Source organism: Lissotriton helveticus, chromosome 1_1 (genome assembly GCF_964261635.1).
Source record: "Lissotriton helveticus chromosome 1_1, aLisHel1.1, whole genome shotgun sequence".
In the NCBI taxonomy this organism is placed as follows: domain Eukaryota; kingdom Metazoa; phylum Chordata; class Amphibia; order Caudata; family Salamandridae; genus Lissotriton; species Lissotriton helveticus.
Genome location: NC_136057.1, coordinates 1,516,429,337 through 1,516,445,533, shown reverse-complemented (window position 1 = coordinate 1,516,445,533; position 16,197 = coordinate 1,516,429,337).

Below are 16,197 nucleotides of genomic sequence, written 5' to 3'. Positions count from 1 at the left end.
GCTGTCTGTGATGGCAGTGAGATTTTCTTTAACTGCTCAATTGATCGTCGACGCTCTGCTCTTCTCTCTGCTAGGAGTAGGTCCATATCTACCTCCTTAGTAGATTTTTTAAAAAATGTATCTAATGGACCCAGGACAGAAATGCCTACACCTGGGGGAGCAGAATGACTCATAACAAAATCGGAGCGGTAAAACTTTCACAACCCAATAATTCAAGCTTAATATACTACTAGTAGAAAACAATGAGGTGATCAGAGACACAGAACGCCAGAACAAGATGAAAGTGACGTGGCCCAGCCCGGCCCCCATTGGCCCCTGACGGCCACAGACGGTCCCGCCCTTGTCCCGGGCTTCTCCCGGGACGCTCCCGCACGCTCCCGCTTAGCGGGAACTGGCCTTCCCTTAAATGGGTTGTCCGTAGGATTGCAGGCGGGGCGTGGTGGCCAGGGAGAGCAGCCAGGTGACGGGAGGCGCGGTCTGCAGAGGCTTCTGTTCAACGAAGTCCTGCCCCGCACGCTCGCAGCCCTGGGCCTACCCACGCTGCACAAACAGGCTCCCCTGTGGCTCCGGTGCGCAGCGGGACCCGCGGAGCGGGTTCCGCAAGTAGTGGCAGATAAAAGGGGTCCAACAAAGTCCTCGACCCTCAACAGACAGTCGGCAGCAAAAACAAAGGTTTCCAGCGACGTGCAGTCCTCACGGTCTTTTTAAGGTTGCAGGCGGGGCGTGGTGGCCAGGGAGAGCAGCCAGGTGACGGGAGGCGCGGTCTGCAGAGGCTTCTGGTCAATGAAGTCCTGCCCCGCACGCTCGCAGCCCTGGACCTACCCACGCTGCACAAACAGGCTCCCCTGTGGCTCCGGTGCGCAGCGGGACCCGCGGAGCGGGTTCCGCAAGTAGTGGCAGATAAAAGGGGTCCAACAAAGTCCTCGACCCTCAACAGACAGTCGGCAGCAAAAACAAAGGTTTCCAACGACGTGCAGTCCTCACGGTCTTTTTAAGGTTGCAGGCGGGGCGTGGTGGCCAGGGAGAGCAGCCAGGTGACGGGAGGCACGGTCTGCAGAGGCTTCTGGTCAACGAAGTCCTGCCCCGCACGCTCGCAGCCCTGGACCTACCCACGCTGCACAAACAGGCTCCCCTGTGGCTCCGGTGCGCAGCGGGACCCGCGGAGCGGGTTCCGCAAGTAGTAGCAGATAAAAGGGGTCCAACAAAGTCCTCGACCCTCAACAGACAGTCGGCAGCAAAAACAAAGGTTTCCAACGACGTGCAGTCCTCACGGTCTTTTTAAGGTTGCAGGCGGGGCGTGGTGGCCAGGGAGAGCAGCCAGGTGACGGGAGGCGCGGTCTGTAGAGGCTTCTGGTCAGCGAAGTCCTGCCCCGCACGCTCGCAGCCCTGGACCTACCCACGCTGCACAAACAGGCTCCCCTGTGGCTCCGGTGCGCAGCGGGACCCGCGGAGCGGGTTCCGCAAGTAGTGGCAGAAAAAAGGGGTCCAACAAAGTCCTCGACCCTCAACAGACAGTCGGCAGCAAAAACAAAGGTTTACTCTTTTCCCCTCACTCGTATATCCCTTCCCTCACTATCACTGCCCTTTACTGAATCTCCCTCGTCTTCTCCCACTTCATGTTCTCTTCTCTGTGCATCACTCCCATTCCTTTTCTTCTCCTCCAATTTCTTCAGTACCCCTCATTTTCTTTTCCTCACTTCCTCTGTCAATCTTGCTCCCTAATTTCTTTTTCTCATTTCCTTGTGCTACCTCCTTTTCATTTACTCTCTCACTCATATTTTGAATATTTTTTTCTCCTTCTTTTATTGTGTGTAACTCAGTCTAACTTCTCTTCCTGTTTGTATCTCACCCCTTTTCTCTTTTTCTCTCTCTTTCCATTACTCTCCCTCACACTCTTTCACTCATTTAATTACTCAGGGGCAAATTTAAAAAACCCATTGCGCCTCTTTTATATCGCCTGTGTATCAGTTTTCTTACAAAGTGGCAGTGCAAAAGAAGTGCCATAGTGCAGAGAGATGCATCACGTTGTAAAACCCTGTACCACATCAAACCAGTCTCAGGTTTCATGTGGGCATTTCCACGCAGGGGTAGGTGTTCCATCAAAAGAACTCCTTTGAAAAGTGATTCAGTGAAATCTACAAGATTTCACTGAGTCACTTCACCAACACTAATATGTCAAAACATTGCATCTGTTGAAGCAGGTGTAAAGGTTGACATAGCACTTTACAGATAGAGGAAGTTGGAAAAGTGCTGGAGTTGCGTACTGCATGCAACTGAATTTCAATACTGTGCAATCTTTCAGCCCTAGATGTGATGTACATCATGAGTAGTGCAAGGATTAATTTGTGTATTGCATCTTTCCTGGTGCATCTTTACTACTTTGCAGAGATGTATTGGTTAACATAAATCTGTCCCTCTCTTCCATTCCCTTTCTATGGTTTCCTAAGTCCCCTCATTCTCTTATTCAATTTTCTAATCACTAATTTACCAATTCTCACTTTAACTTATCTCCCTTTTATCATCCTCAAATCCCCTTCCTTCATCATCTTTCCATTTCCTTTACCTTCACTCACCTAACCCTACTCTATGTATCTCTCTTTGTCCCTTACTGTCCATCCATATATTCATCCTCACGCCCCTTCTGTGAGTCTTGCACCTTTACTTTCTTTTCCATACTGTTCTTCGCATCATTTTTAATTTCCTTTAACTCACTACCCTACCTTTAAACATCTTGGGGCAAATTTACAAACCTTTTACACATCTTTTGCGACGCTGTTGCGTCACTTTTGTGACACAGCGGCGGTGCAAAAGATGCAAAATGGTGCATGTTATTTACAACGTGACACATCTGGGATGTGCGTCACACTGTAAACCCTGTGCCTTAAGGAAGCGTTATGGTGCAGGGGGGGGGCGTTCTTGCGCTGGAACGCCTGCTAAAAGTGGCTAAGTGAAATCTACAAGATTTGACTCAATCATTTTTAGACCATGTCAAAACCTCGCGCCTGCTTGGCGCTGGCATAAGGCTTGAAGCAGCATTGAAACAGCAATAGTTGAATGACCCCCCAAGGAGCATTGCTGAAGCTGCATCGCGCATATGATGCAACTCCAGCAATGTGACACCTTTGCGACACAGATGTGTCACGCATATGTGCCGTATTTGCCCCATGGTGCGCCACATTGTAAATATGGCACATCAGTGGTGGCACACAGGTGGTTTTGCTTGTCATAGGTCATGTGGCACATCCCTGCTATTTTGCAGAGATATACCATGTAATGTACATCTGTCCTGTAGTTTCAGTCACTCTTTTACTTCACTATGTTCAGTCACTATACTTCCTTTACCTCACTCATTTGCTCAGTCCCTTACTCCGTTTTTGTCATTCATTTTATTTAGTCATTTATACACTACACATTCATACAAAAGAAAGATGACACAGTGCGTAACAGATAAAGCTCTTTTTGGAAAAATAAGTTAGTTCTGAAAATAACTTTTTTTTTTGTTTTGTTGTTTTATATATTTTTTTTCTTTTTTGAAAGTTTTATATTTTTTTTGATTTTTCTAACAGGAACAGAAATCTTCAACTGAAACACTGTTCAACAGGAACAAAAGAAATCGAAAGTTTGAAAAAATGTATCTTCTCTGGGAGCATTGATGTTCATTAATTCTGCGTTCAACCAGAGTAAGGCTCTGCTCCCCGTACACAACAATTTCACCACATTTGTTGCATCTCATGTGGACTTTGGATAAGAATGGTCTTAGGTCCATCTGTGCAGTTGATGGAGATGCAGGTTGTCCACCAGATGATGTGCTGGCCACAGCTGGTGGTATTTGGGTGGCCAGAGCTCTTGTTGATGCCTGTGCAAATTGCACAGGGTGCACTTGCTTGACATGTCTAGCATAGTGTGAATTGAAAATGAGTACTTTTTGGATGGATTTCCTCTGGATAAAACAGTGCCACATATAGTACAAGTGACTTTTGGGGCATTCACTTTTTTAAGTCCTTCAGGAAACGTAAAAAATGTCCATATAAAAGATTCCTTGCCCTTTCTTTGTGGAGGCTGATAATCTTCCCCAGCTTTCAGAAGAAGAATCCTGTCTTGCAGCCATTTCAGATAATTTTCTGGAAACTTCAAAAAGGCTCCTTCTCCCCTGAGAGTAAGACAGATAGTGAGGGAAGTGGGTGGGGTTCCTGAAGATTCTAGAACTGAAACTACTATGAACCAATGAAAAGTGTTGTTTTTGAGTCACATGACTTGACACGCGCGACCGGGTGCGCGCACGTGGTGCGCGCACCAGGTCGCGCACGTCGCTTTAAAATGGCGTTTTTGCCCGATTTTCATAAAAGTTTCAAAACGTAAAAAGGAGGCAAGGTAGAGACACCCTGACCTCCTAGACCTTCTCAAGGGGTCCCAGAAGAATCTCGACAGGTCAAAAAACCGTTTTTTTTTGTGTTGAAAAAGAGCGGGGTGCGCGCACCCGGTCGCGCACCCCGTCTCAAAATGGCGTTCAACTCAATTTACATAAAAGTTTCAAAATGTGAGAAGGAGGCTTAGAAAACACTCCCTGACCCTCTAGGTGTTCTCAGGGGGTCTATTCAGGACCCCCAAGGCCCAAAAAATCCTTTATTTTTTTTCTAAAAAGTTGCGAGGTGCGCGCACGTCGGGTTAAAATGGCGTTTTACCCGATTTACATAAAAGTTTCAAAACCTGAAAAGGAGGAAACATATTTAGTCCCTGACCCCCTAGAGTTTCTCAGGGAGTCCCTAAACAACTCCGACGGGCAAAAAAAGACTTTGAGATGTCATCAGTGATGTAATGAATGATGTCACTGACTATGTCATGAGTGATGTAATATGTGACGTCATTAGCAGTGCTTTGCGGGCGCGCCAGTTATAGTGAGTACAACTAACTATAACGTGGGAATTTCAATAGTTTTGTATGAGTAAATTGTCCAGCTAACTATAACTGATATAAAACCTATGTTTTTTTCAATGAATATATATATATATATATATATATATATATATATATATATATATATATTACCTACTGGCGGTCGCCAGTAGGTATATATAGTTAGGATTTTTTCTCTATGGGATTTTTGAAAATTCTATGTCTAATAACTTTGGCGTTTGTGGACGGAATTGGCTGAAATTTTCAGGAAAATGGAACATTTTGTTTCTGAGCAGCCCCTGAAAATTGGGGGGGGGTTCGTCCAGGGGGGGTCGAGAAAAAAGGGGGGTCCCAAAACGTGTTTTTAACATTGAGTTTTCCATAGGGCGGTTGGCCTCACTTTTAGCCCGAACGGCTGAATGGATTTGCACGAAACTTGGCAAAATTGTAGGGACTGTTAGCCCGATGTGCCTTTTGTAGGTCTCAATATATGTGCTCCAGTGGATTTTGAGTAATTTAGGTTCAAAAAAAGATATATATCTGGGCGGAGCCTAACCACACATCTGATCTGATTGGCTGTCAGCACTTCATCCAAGAAGTGTTGGCAGCCATCTTGGGACCAATATACATGATAGCACCTCATTAAAAAGCATTGTAGTTAATAGAGGGTTTTAGGACTTTAGTTACATTATAAATCATTTGTTGATGGTACCATACTCGTTTTAGGAATTGTGGTGGGTTCTAAGGTGATTTTACCATGTGAAAAAACCTTCTGCTGTGATATCATGAATATTGTTTGAAAGAAAACTAATATCTCATGATTTTCCCACAGTGGTTTGGAAGGGGATCTATAAGCTAAACTGAAAGCATATTTTCTGTAAATTCACATTATCTTTCTCAGTCATGTGAAAATGAAGTCTGACATTCTCAGTAAAACATGTACATCCAACAAGGACAGAGACTGTCAGTTGATTCCTTTGTGTTCTACTGCAGCCTCCTAGAGTGTTCTAAAGAACAACTAGAGCGCTAACAGTCCTACTTATTACAAAGGTATGGCACACCTGAAGCCATCTTGATTGGAATAAAGTGGTAACTCTTAAAACATTTAATTTAAAAAGAAACAACATGAGGGGGTATATTTTGCCATAGAAAGTATGATTAGTGCTGCAGAATGAAAAATTAGGGCACATTTTGAGTGACTTCTCAAATCCTTTTCTATTTCATTAAAACATTCTGACATGCAGTCTCCCAAAATGGCCACCAGAGACAAAAGAGCCCAAATGTAGCCCAAATATCACCCAGATGTAGCCCAAGTATAGCCCAATGACAGAATGTCCCAGAGTGTTCTAAAGAACAACTAGAGCGCTAACAGTCCTACTTATTACAAAGGTATAGCACACCTGGAGCCATCGTGATGGGAATAAAGTGGTAACTCTTAAAACATTTAATTTAAAAAGGAACAAAATGAGGGGGTATATTATGCAATAGAAGGTATTATTAGTGCTGCAGAAAGAAAAATTAGGGCACATTTTGAGTGACTTTTCAAATCCTCTTCTATTTCATTAAAAAATTCTGACATGCAGTCTCCCAAAATGGCCACCAGAGACAAAAGAGCCCAAATGTAGCCCAAATATCACCCAGATGTAGCCCAAGTATAGCCCAATGACAGAATGTCCCAGAGAGTTCTAAAGAACAACTAGAGCGCTAACAGTCCTACTTATTACAAAGGTATGGCACACCTGAAGCCATCTTGATTGGAATAAAGTGGTAACTCTTAAAACATTTAATTTAAAAAGGAACAAAATGAGGGGGTATATTTTGCCATATGAATTATGATTAGTGCTGCAGAAAGAAAAATTAGGGCACATTTTGAGTGACTTCTCAAACCCTCTTCAATTTCATTAAAAAAATTCTGACATGCAGACTGAAACATGCACTTTGAATACCAGCAGCAGACGTCCCTGGTGAGCAGTAGCTTTACTACAGTGATCTAATGTGCAACTAGAGTGCTAACATTCAGAATTTATGGCAAATGTGTGACACATCTGAATGCCTTCTTGATGGAACCAAAGTAAACAAGCATTGAAAATGCAATAGATCTCGCCCTCGTTTAAGTTAAAGCCATTCTGTTTGTAATGAGGTGGCTTTTTAGCTTTGCTTTTATTAGTGTTTTTTCAACTTTCATGTAAATAACATGCATCTGTATGCATATAAGTATATGTATGCATGCATTTATGTTTGTATTTATATAGATATACAGATGATATATGTTTATATATGTATGTATATATATATATTCACTGAAAAAACCATAGGTTATAGACCATATATAGTTAGGAATTAGCATTTACAAAACCTTGAAAATTCACTGAAAAAACCATAGGTTATAGACCATATATAGTTAGGAATTAGCATTTACAAAACCTTGAAAATTCACTGAAAAAACCATAGGTTATAGACCATATATAGTTAGGAATTCGCATTTACAAAACCTTATTTTACTCACACAAAACCATTGAAATTCCATATATAGTTAGTTGCACTAACTATATATCGCGCACCCGCAATCCACTGCTGATGATGTCACATATTACATCATTCATGACATGGTCAGTGACATCACTGATGACATCACTGATGACATCTCAAATGACATCACTGATGACATCACTGATGACAACATCCAGTGACTGTATGTTTCTGTAAAGTTAAAATATGTCTTACATATTGAAGAATGAGTGGATGTATAAGTGTCTGGATGAAGGATTTAGTAGGTGCATGACTGACTGTATGAGTGAGTGATTAAATGTGTCTCACTGAGTGCATGAGTTAGTGACTAAACTGTCTTAATTTGTGCATCATTATGTCTGTTGTTCTGTAAACTGTTGCATGTGTTGATAAGTAGCTATATGAGTAACTATATGGGTTATTGATTGGTTGCCCAAGTATTTGTATGGGAGACTGAGTGTGTGTGTGGGTGGCTGGGAGGTGTATGACTCTGTGCATAGATGTGTGAGCAGTTGATTCACTAGATGTATGGTTTCAAAAGTGCATGTGGAAACAGCTGTATGGGCGGTTGACTGTGTGCATGAGTGTATTGGTGAGTGAATGGATATCTCAGTGCTACATGTCAAAGTAAGTACATATGTAAAACACAGTACATGTGAGAGTTGACATATATAAATAACTGTGCATAAGAGCCAGTGAATGTGTGAGTGGCGGTATGGATCATTGTGAACTTGTATCAGGGATTGTATAAGAGAGTAAATATGTGTTAGTATATGTTTGAATAAGTAAAGTTTGTATAACTGTATAGTTGAGGAAATGGAGGTGTGATTGATTCTTTGCATGACTGACTAGGTGTGTGAGTAACTCCATGGATGAGTGACAGTCTGTGAGTGTCTGTTTACACTGATTGTATCTAAGGTTATATTAGAGTCTGAAGAGGTTCATCGTATTATCACATGAATGATATCATCAGTGATGTGATCAGTAATGTCAAATGAGATGTCATCAGTGATGTCATTTGAGATGTCATCAGTGATGTCATTTGAGATGTCATCAGTGATGTCATCAGTGATGTCACTGACCATGTCATGAATGATGTAATATGTGACATCATCAGCAGTGGATTGCGGGTGCGCGATATATAGTTAGTGCAACTAACTATATATGGAATTTCAATGGTTTTGTGTGAGTAAAATAAGGTTTTGTAAATGCGAATTCCTAACTATATATGGTCTATAACCTATGGTTTTTTCAGTGAATATATATATATATATATATACCAAATAGCTGGGTACGGAGGTGTGCCGAGAGCGTGAAGGAAGCGGGGAAACAGTTCTCACCACAAGCCCGACAGTGCCCTCCCGATCAGCATTATTCACAACGAAGCCCGCTAGCAACATAATGTCAATGGACGCGCTTAGAGAGAGAGAGGAGACAGGGGCAGATATGTTAAAGACAGTAAAACACCAGTACAGGACTTCAATACCCATAATACACTACCAAAGTCCCGTACTACCAGCCTCAGGGAAAAAGTGAAACAGCTAGAGAGGCTGATGAGGAGCGAACAAAGTAAATGGTGGGAGGGGAAGTCCCTTCAGTGATATCTTGACGTGGGAAGGGTCCCACGAGGACTACGCATTCTACTAGCCCCCAGCTATGAAAAACCGGACAAACTAATGATGAAAGAATGGGCAGAAACAAATTTAGAATCATTCATGAGAATTATTTGCCAAGATTCAAACAGAAATACACGATCTTAATGCTGAACCTAATACAATGGGGCAGAATGACAAACTGAAAAAATGAAAAGTAGAAATGATGAAATGTCTGAAAAAGGATGAAGAGAATATAAGGGAAAGGAAGGCATATAAATTCCACCGGAACCGCATGGATTATGAATGCGGTTGCATATTCACATTTGCCAAAAATTATGATAAATTGAAAATATCAAAGTATGACGGAGTAACACAGGGGCCCCCTACTGGTCAAACAGAACCTGGAAGATTAACAGAGGCATTATCTAACTCGGACATCAGTTTGGGTCGGGAAAGGGAAACAAAGCTGGAGGCCAGATCACAGGCAATGCTACAAGTACCAGCTAATATTTCTTTGGCGGATGAGGTAGATTTTTTATGCCTCAAGCACAGGAACACCCTGTGCCCAAGAAACAAGAACAGGCAAGTAGGAACTCAACTACCAAACTGAGGGAAAGAAGGAAAGCCAAGCAGCGATGCACAGCATCAAAAACCACCATAAAGAGACAACCAAGGCGCAACTGGAGACGGTAAATAAGACACAAACATCCAGCAGCCAAACCATCATAAACTTGACTGATATGGCCCTGAATGAGGCAGAGAAACAGCTATTAGCTCTTGTATTATCTTATTGCCCCGAGAGTTCCTTTAACTATGCAATCACGAGAATGGATTTATTTAAAAGCATTCGCAAATTGAAACTCAAAAAACATTTTCTTCTGATGGCTCAGAATAATAGCAAAAAAACAGCTTAGGATAGCCAATCAACATGTTCCCCATCATTAGATTTGACATCAACGGACATGACAACCTTACAGGTATTGCAGGATCTAGCTATTAAAAGCGATACTCTGTCACAAGACAAATCACAAGGAAATACTGAATCTGCACACTAGAAGGAGACAACTCTGTTGAAACCCCGCTCAACATTCAATCCAATTACACTCAGGGATTCAATTGATATTTTTAATGAGCAGGTTACAAACAGCATCAAAAAATTGAACTCTGCGGTAAATAACAGAGTAAAAACCAAGCCTGATATAAGCACACTACAATACCAACAATTGATGAGTAAATTAAACAAAAACAAAGACATTATCATTCAGAATTCCGATAAAGAGGGAAATATTGTACTATGGAGCAGGAAAGATTACATTGAAGAGGCTATGTTGCAATTAAGGGACAGAGAGTGCTATTTACGCTGCGACCATCAAACCCTTAGAAATATGTATAACACCTACGGAATGAAACTCATAGCCTGGAAGAATGTGGGACTCCTGACACAGTATGAATACAAATACATGCACAATGACAATCCAGTGACGCCGGTAATGTACTTCATACCCTAAGTGCACAAGAATCCCCTGAAGCTCCCAGGTAGGCCAATTATTTCAGCTTGCAATAGTTTGTTAGAGAAGACCTCACGGTATATGGATTTTTTTCTTCAAAGCTATGTACAATGCCGGACGTCATATATTTGTGATACGGGGGACTTCCTTTCCAAAATTCAAGACATTTTCTGGCAATGCAACTACCTGCTGATTACGCTAGATGTTACATCGCTATATACCTCTATTAAACATCAGGATAATTTGAGGGCCTTAAGACATTACTTAGAATGCAGGGGTCCAGACCTTGAGCAACATAGTACCATGTTGGTTAATATGGTTGAATTTTGCCTTAACAATAATTCTTCTTGTTTCAAAACTCTCTGTATCAACAACAGCGTGGTGTTGCAACGGGGCCAGCTTCTTCCATAGTAATGCATGTATGCATATTGGAGGGGAGGAGCTGGTCCTCCATAAAGAACACAACATGGAAATGTCTAAAAATGTTAGGAAATTAGTCAGATATATAGATGACCTCTTTGTGATCTGGAGAGGGACACAAAATAAGGCTGAATTGTTTGTACAGAAACTGAATGACAACAGTATCAACCTCCATTTCACTGCAGACATTGGTTCAACATCAGCAGACTTTCTGGATGTACAGGTTTACATAAAGGAAGGGCAGGTCCACACCACACTACATAGGAAACCCACCTCTGGCAATTCGGTGCTGCATGCAAGCAGCGCCTACCCAAACCATCTTATACAAAGCATAACATTTGGGGATACGCTGCGCTTGAAGCGCATATGCAGCAAACAAGATGACTTGAGACAGACACAAACAGCCAGTAGGAATAGATTTCTAGCATGGGGTTATTCGCCAAATTGCATTGACACTGCAATTAGGAAAAGCAATGAGCTGTGTAGGGAAACCCTCCTGAACACCAAAGTAAAAATGAATCGATCTGAAGACGAAGATACATTCAGATGTATCTTTGGATATAGCAAACAAAGCAGAACCATTAAAAACTTGATCAACAGAAATTGGCCCATTGCCTTGGGAGATCCGGTCATTGGTCACCTCCTCCCTAAAAAAGCTGCCATTACGTATAGCAGGGCACCCTCCATGAGGGATACATTGGTGAGAAATGACTTAGAGGGTCCAACCAGAGATACTTGGCTTAGTCAACACAAGGGTTTCTACAAATGCGAGTCTTGCAAGACATGCCAACATGGCATTAATACTACCACCTGCAAGACACCATTTAATCCATCAGAAATCCCAATCACCAAGTCTCTGTAATGCAAAACGGATCATGCCATATATGTGCTGGAGTGCCCCTGTGGACTCAAATATGCAGGTAGTACTATACTACAGGGACACAAGAGGGTACTCCAGCACATAAGGGCAATTAAGAACCGTGATCAGGCATATCCGGTAGTTCGTCATTTTGAAGAAAGCCATGATGCAGATTCATCCTTGCTGAAATATTTCATAATTGACAGTATTCCAATCAGAAAAAGGGGTGGTGACCGAGTAAAAGCCCTTAGACAACTAGAAACAAAATACATCCTGAATCTAGATACTATGCATCCGGCGGTCTTGAACCAGACAGAAGACTTATACACCTGTCTCTAGAAGAAAACAGAGATAAGTCTTCAACAGTAGAATGCAAAGAGAAGTTACGCTTAGTATTACACTGTCATTATAAGAGGGAAATACATACTAATGAGCATTATGTTCTAGAATTGATTTCGCATTGCCTCCACTCCACCTTTTATAGGCACATATAGATTTAGGTACTTGAATTAAGGTTAGAAGTGGTTTTGCACTTAGCACTCTATGTATTTTGTATTTTGCACTGAACACTATAATACCAGTTGAATTGTTTACATACAATAATAATATTTTTACTCAGTACTGTGGAAGCATTAGCACTTTATTCCTTGTGTCAAACAAGTAGATTAGAGGTATTTAAACCTGGACGTTGTCAAATAGTCAGCAATCTGCATTGTTTTTATCTCATTTATTTAAGATGTGAAAACTGCTTTTTCCATTTGAGGTTTCAAGGTATTTTATTTGCCTTTTTTAAGAAATGCTTGACTTAATATTAATTGATGGTTATAAAATATTTATTATGGCATTTATCCTGTTATATGATATATGTAATCATAAATTAGCAAGTCCATGCATCATAAAGCATTTCTTCTATATTTATGCAAACAAAACTGGGCACATGTCACTTTAAGAAATATAAAACAAATTGTATTTAAAGGTACCTCCTTCTGTGCAAGCGCATCATGTGATCAAGATCCCTTGGGGATCGAAACGCGTCATGCTGTTGGAGTTGTGTGCGAGGCTGATTAAAAACTAAGCTGCACTGATTCTTTGGTCCGTACTCCTTACCAGGGCAGTAGAACATAAGGCTGTAAAGGAGAAAAACATCATATATATATATATATATATGTGATCAAGGGCTCACAGGGCCCGAAATGCGTCATGGCGGCAATTGTGTTGCACACAAAAGAATAAAATTTGCAAATTACCTGCTGGGTCCGTGTTTGTTTTTCTGGGAGAGTGCAGAGGAAGAAAACAAAGTTCTTGGAATATATATATATATATGCGGCGTGATCAAGGGCATAATTTGCCAGAAACGCGTAGCTGCTCTGTGCATCGAATAAAAACTTGCTGATTCTGAATCATCGTGGTCCGTCTCCCTTTGTTTGCTGGCGAGCGAGGCTGTGCTGGGTCTGAGACGCCGAGAGATTCAAGGAGGAGTCACGTGGTATATATATATATATTACCTACTGGCGGTCGCCAGTAGGTATATATAGTTAGGATTTTTTCTCTATGGGTTTTTTGAAAATTCTATGTCTAATAACTTTGGCGTTTGTGGACGGAATTGGCTGAAATTTTCAGGAAAATGGCACATTTTGTTTCTGAGCAGCCCTTGAAAATTTGGGGGGGGTTCGTCCAGTGGGGGCCGAGAAAAAAGGGGGGTCCCAAAACGTGTTTTTAACATTGAGTTTTCCATAGGGCGGTTGGCCTCACTTTTAGCCCGAACGGCTGAATGGATTTGCACGAAACTTGGCAAAATTGTAGGGACTGGTAGCCCGATGTGCCTTTTGTAGGTCTCAATATATGTGCTCCAGTGGATTTTGAGAAATTAACGTTTAAAAAAAGATATATATCTGTAAGCGCGGACCAGGCAGCGCTCTGGTTCGCGGACTTTTCGCGCAACGGAGCTTTGTGAAGCGAAGCTGATTGGTTCTCCGGCGTCTGTCAACATTCCAAACAGTCCGTAGCGGCCGCCATCTTGTCTCTCGGTAGGATCGAGAGACAAGAGGAGGTCAAAACAAAGGGGGAAATAACTATAAGGGGGCATAGTAGATCCTCGCTGACCCCCTAGGTTTGATGTGGAGGTTTTAAAAGGGCCCCGCGGGGCAAAAAAAAATAATAAAAATAATAATTGAACGGCTGAATGGATTTGCACGAAACTTGGCAAAATATTAGGGACTGGTAGCCCGATGTGCCTTTGCTAGGTCTCAATATATGTGCTCCAGTGGATTTTGAGAAATTAACGTTCAAAAAAAGATATATATCTGTAACAGCGCTCCGCTTCGCGTAACGGAGGTTTGCGAAGCTGATTGGTCATTCTGTCACTGGGCTATAGTTGGGCTACATCTGGCTGATATTTGGGCTACATTTGTTTTTTTGTGTGTCTGGCGGCCATCTTTGGGCTACATTGGGCTACATTGGGCTACATTCGGCTAATTAGCAAATAGCTCATCGCAAACTAGGAATGGTAAAGAATCGCTATTTATTCCTTAAAGTTCGCTATTTAGGAAATGCAAATAACTTTGATGATACATATGGCGGTTCATCTCTAACAAGATAAGAAGCATAGGGATACATTTATGATGACTGGCGCATCACCAGGGATGTGTTAGTCATTCTGTGCCGCTGTTCCGTCACCTATGGTGTGCTGCATTTACAATGCGGCGCATCATGGGGCAAAAACAGCACAGATGCGTGATGTATCTGTGCCGTAAAGGTGGCGCATTGCTGGAGTTGTATCGCAAGTGTGATGAAGCTTCAGCAAGGGTCGGGGGTGCCCCTGTCGCAGGGTTTCTGTTCTCACACAGAACTGTGGACAGAGGATTGGAACCTCGGCGAATGCATTGCTGGAGTTGTATCGCAAGTGTGATGAAGCTCCAGCAAGGGTCGGGGGTGCCCCTGTCGCAGGGTTTCTGTTCTCACACAGAACTGTGGACAGAGGATTGGAACCTCGGCGAATTAGGGTGTCCCAAAACTCACCTTAGTAATCAAAAACCCCTTAGCAAGCTAGGTACAGTGTCACATTGGATATAACAAACTCTCAATGTTTAGACAATCCAGAATATGAACTTATAGTACCTCAGGATACGTGGAACTCATGAACAGTCGGTCGTTATAGATTTCTTAGAAACCAGAACATGGAGTTAAGAAGAACAGATGTGTATTTGAAATGTTTATTTACTAATGCCGTCTTCTCAGGCGTAGTACCTTAGATAATAAAAGTACACATATTATCAGTAGCAAAATTACCAGCATAGTTACTAGTACATAAAAAGTGAATGGTGATAGTATGTTAACATGCTGTAAATGAATAAGAGTTAGCAACACTTATAAGCAGCCGCGGGCCGTGGAGGGAGTTACGGTGAGGCAGGGAGGCGGGGAGGGGGAGAAGCAGGGTGGAGAATACAAGTACACATATTATCAGTAGCAAAATTACCAGCATAGTTACTAGTACATAAAAAGCGAATGGTGACAGTATGTTAACATGCTGTAAATGAATAAGAGTTAGCAACACTTATAAGCAGCCGTGGGCCGTGGAGGGAGTTACGGTGGGGCAGGGAGGCGGGGAGGGGGAGGGGCAAGGTAGAGAGGGCTCCACCCTGCTTCTCCCCCTCCCCGCCTCCCTGCCCCATCGTAACTCCCTCCACGGCCCGCGGCTGCTTATATCTCACCCTCCCTAATACACATATTATAATATTTGCTAAGAAGGTCTCTTTGTGTTGGTTTAGGGCGTGCCCATACTTTAGTGTCTTAGATTTGAAGGAATCACATCAGCATACACCAGCTCTCTCTTCATGTGAACCGCATCAACTGTTGTGTATGTGTGTTCGGCAAAGCAATATAAAACCCGCCTCATGCCCAGAATTGGCAGAAGTTGCACTTATGTTATGAGTATGAAGTCGTGGAGATCAGACCTCATAACAATTCTGTATCGTGTTGTTCTTGAAACTTTAGCACTCGCTGTACAGATATAGTTTAACAAGTAAAGCAGATAGTAGAGCAATAACATATTATTCTCATGTAAACCACGATGAACTACTAGGTGGAAAGCTAAAGCAACAACTAAGTGTCGTGTGCAGAAGTTGCAAAAAAGGAAAAATGGCGTTTAAACCGGTAATGAGCCCATGCTAACTTAACACGGTGTAAAGATATCCAGGACCTAGATGACACCTCCTCATGATCCGGAAACGAACTGAATAAGATAATAGAAGTGCCATCTCATGAGAGCAGATTGCAAGTTTATATGTGGACGGTCCGCAAAGTAAAGCATTAAAAACTAGGAAAATTCAATGCTAAAGAAAAATAAAACAGCCAAGTACTTTATCGAGTCTTAAGCCAATAGGCAAGGTAAATAATAAAAACTTGACAAATAAGT